The sequence below is a fragment of the Orycteropus afer genome, unplaced genomic scaffold (genome assembly GCF_000298275.1).
Source record: "Orycteropus afer afer isolate SDZICR_OR568_19922 unplaced genomic scaffold, OryAfe1.0 scaffold00693, whole genome shotgun sequence".
Lineage (NCBI taxonomy): Eukaryota > Metazoa > Chordata > Mammalia > Tubulidentata > Orycteropodidae > Orycteropus > Orycteropus afer.
This window is the reverse complement of record NW_006922280.1, coordinates 115737-119625: the sequence shown is the minus strand read 5'-3', so window position 1 is coordinate 119625 and position 3889 is coordinate 115737. Positions and strand designations below refer to the sequence as shown.

At 41.1% G+C, this 3889-nt stretch overlaps 1 pseudogene; it reads right to left on the bottom strand.

Moving 5' to 3' along the window:
* LOC103211079 overlaps positions 1-1049 on the bottom strand; it is a 123016-nt pseudogene extending 121967 nt beyond the window's left edge.
* Between the last annotated feature and the right edge of the window lie 2840 nt (positions 1050-3889).

The window sequence follows — 3889 nt, the reverse complement described above, 5'->3', positions numbered from 1 at the left end:
CCAAAAACTAGAACCTCAGAAGGGAAGAAGAAAGAATAATAATTAAGAGGACAATAAATAAATAAATAATTTTAAAACAGATAAAAAAACAAATTAAAATAAAAATCTGAGTGGGGCAGGGCAGGACACCCAGGCTCTGTCAGAACACACAGACTGGGATGGAATTCCTGCTGGCCCAGAAGGTAGGTGAGAGTGAGTGATGGCTACACCCCTGTTCACCAAGAGGATGTGGGGTATGAGGGTAACGAGGGGAATATAGCACCTTTCAAGTTCTCAGTGTCCAGTACGTCCTTGTTGTCCCTGGCAAGTGGCTCCTATTCTTAGGTCCCTGGAATATGAAAGAACACTGTCACTTTAAATATCCAAAATGGTAGGACTACTTGTAAACATTCAAAATGGCTGCACCTTCCAGACAGCCAAAAGTCCACAGCTCAGTTTGTCTCCTTCTCCGCTGTTTCTGCTTTTATTCACCAGTCACCAGTGCAGTACTCCGTGTAGTCCCTGGTTAGCAGGGCCAATTTTTAGGTTAATTCTTAGGTCTTAATGCCACTTGGCAATATCCAAACAATTTGTGCAGTCATGATCTCTGACAGTCTGCAGCTCTGCCTGTCTCATTTTTCTGCTGTTTTCATGCAGGTTCTTCTACTATTTGGAGTTTTTTCCATATCTGTATCCTTGCTTTCAAAGCTAACTTCTCTGGGATTATCTTCTGTATCTTTTTTCTTTGTTTAAGAGGAACTGTGTAGTTTGTCTGCCTATTCTACCATCTTGTTGGAACTTCTCTGATATTTTATTTTTAATCTTCTGTATTTCTATTTATTTTTGTATGGTTTTCTAATTTCCTGTTTATTATAAAATTTTGTATTTTATTGTTTTCCTGAATTCTTCTAGAGTTTTGTCAGTGTTTTCCTTTTATCTCTCTTCATTTTCCTTGATCTCTTTGAGGATCCTGTATATAAGTGTCTTGAATTCCTAATGAGGTGTTCCATTACCATTTCTTCCTCAGGAATGTTGTCTGAACCTTTATTATGGTCACCTGCTTGAGCCATCTTTTCCTGTTTCTTTACATGGTTTGATACTGTTTGTTGTTTCTGAGGCATTAAGATGTTATTTGATTTATTTATTGCTTGTATGTTTATTTGATTCACCCTAATATCTTGTTTCATATTGTTTTGATAGTTGATATACAGGCAAGTACAGTGTGTGTAAGGAGCTCTGATGGCCTAAGGCATTTGACTGAAAACCAGAAATTGGTAGTTCAAACCCAACAGCTACTCTGAAGAATCTTTTTTAAAGACTTACTGCTTCAGAAACCCAATGGAGGGGCTGCTATGAGTCAGAATCAACTTGATGGCACTGAGGATTTTATTTTTTTAATAGTGTGTGTACTCAGTAGGTCTCAATCTGGCAGCACATAAGTGGTCACCCCCTGTCTCCATGTTGGCAGTGTAGTGTCTGGCAGTGTACCATGGGACCCTTCTGGATTTATGCTAGCAGTTAATGTACCCACTAGAGATCAAGGCAGAAAGTCCCAAGAGTCACTGTGAGGGAGTGCTTCCCAAATGGATAGAATAGGCACTCTGTGAATGGACAAATTGGTGTCTCAGTAGATGGTAAGACAATCTAGTTCATGAATGATCTATTTGCTGGAATTGTCTGGATGTGGGATTTGAATTTCAGCTGGGCAGTCATTGGATGAAGGCACTGGGGATTCCTGCTCATCATTAGATGGAGATGTAGGTGGCAACTATTGGGATATATGTCAGACATTGTTTGTGAGGTGATGTGGCTGGCAGTCTGATTACTGGGTGTGAGTCCAGGGTGCATCTTCATCAGTTATCAGGTCATGAACCCTGTGAGTGTGCTTTTCTGGCTGCCAGGTGATCTGGATAAGGAAGTAGGAGTCCCTCATCTCTGTACAAGCAGAACAGATGCTAGTATCACCAGTGTCTTGGTCAGTAGGGAAAAAGGGGCTTGCATTTCCAGTCACTGGGCAGGCAGCCCAGGAATACATAACATCAGTAAAAGGGGAATGGGGTGGAGAGGAAAGGCAAGTGAGATGGGGTTGCACCTCCAGTTGCTGGTTGGTGATATAGCAGGACACTAAGGATCACCTAGCAGGTGGTGTGTGTGGACTGCCAATTGTTGGCCAGATGGCATGGCAGTGTAAGCCACTCACCATTGGGGCAGAGGGATGGTGGCAGGTTGGTACATACAACACCAATCAGCAGGACAGTGGGAAAGAGGGGGACGTGCAATGCTTGGGAACAAATGGTGGGGAGTAGTAGGGGCAGGTGTGTGTGTCAATGGCCATCTTTCCAGAGGTACAGTAACTTGCACCATGTACCACTATTGGGTGGGGGGTGGCAGGAGCACACCACTCATTTCTGGGTGGTTGGAGCACACCACTTGTTGCTGAGTGGTTGGCTTTGGAGAACTGCACTTCTGTGCACCAGTAAGGAGGTGTGGTAGGGAGGAGAGCATACTCCTCCAGTTGTGGTCACCAGCATCTATGCCAGTGCACTCTTTGATGAGTGCAACTGGTAGTCAGGGCCTTGCCTAACCCAAAGTGAAGGGGTGGCTGCCTGGAGGGCAGTGTCTTCAGTTGCCACTCTATAAGTCCTCCCCTCAATGTAAGTCTTTCACCCAAATGACCAGGGGGCAGTGAGGGTGAGTAGTTCTATCTCTATTTTCTGTCTCCTTCCCTGCTGTGTGGTTTCCTGGATCCCTGGAAATTTTTCCCACCTTCTTGAATTTTCCTTCCTTAAATCTAGTTCATGTTCTGCTCAACTTCTTTTACTCCAAATTTAACTAAACTGTATCTCTATCTATTGTTGGGGATTCTATGAAGATGTCTTTCTGTGCTGCTCACCCAAAAATGTTACTTTCTTTGTCTCAAGAGGGCCACACCATGCCAGGCTGGCTGGCAGACCACCTGTGATCCTCGTGTTTCCTTGATTGATGATTTCATCCAATTTCTACTTCCATTTGGCATTTAATCTAATTCTTCCTCTTTCCATTTGTTGCTCAGGGTTCCAAAACTGTCATCTGTATCTCTTTCACTTGATTTCTCACATTTTTGCCATAATGAGATGGCATAGTATGTCTAAGTTGTCACCTTGATTTACCTCTCTCCTTTTCATTCTATTTTTCAGACTGTTTTTTATAGGAGTGTTTTCTTTTCTTATATTTTTAAATAGTTTTCTCTATCATTTTCTGAATTTTCTTGTTATTGACCTCATTATTTGATTGAAATTTCATCTCTAATCATTTTTCTCTCTGTATTTTTAAGTCTTTTATCCATATCTCCATCTGTACTTTTAATATTGTCTTAAAAAAAAAAAAAAAACTTGTATTTCTAATGAGAATTTTATTTCTATCATTGTTTTATTTTATTTTGTTTACTTTTATGTCTTTCCTTAACTCACATATATCAATGTTATCAGATGTCTTAACTCTTCTTTGATTTCTAGTATATTTTCTTCTGTTATGCTTCCTTATAGATTATTATATCAGTTGATGTACAGTATGAAAAAATAAACCACAGCATACATTTTAACAAGTATAAGTTAATATAAAATAACCAAGTACTGGATAAATGAAAAGAAAAAAAGGATAACACTGAAGAATCATGAAGATAACAACTACTGGAAGCAGCTGCCATCCCTAGCTCACAGAAAGAAAGTGAAGAAGAAAAGAGGGGCCTCCTCAAGCTGTAACCAGAGTAAGAGGCTGCTTCTTAGTGCTGGTTTCTCCAATTTCTGAAAAGGGTCTGTGATAGTTGGAGCTGTGTGTCAACTTGGCTGGACCCCAGTTCAGTGTGGTTGTTCCCATGATGGGATCGGATGACTGTGTTCTGAGTGGCCAATCTGCCCAAGGGGAGTTTCCC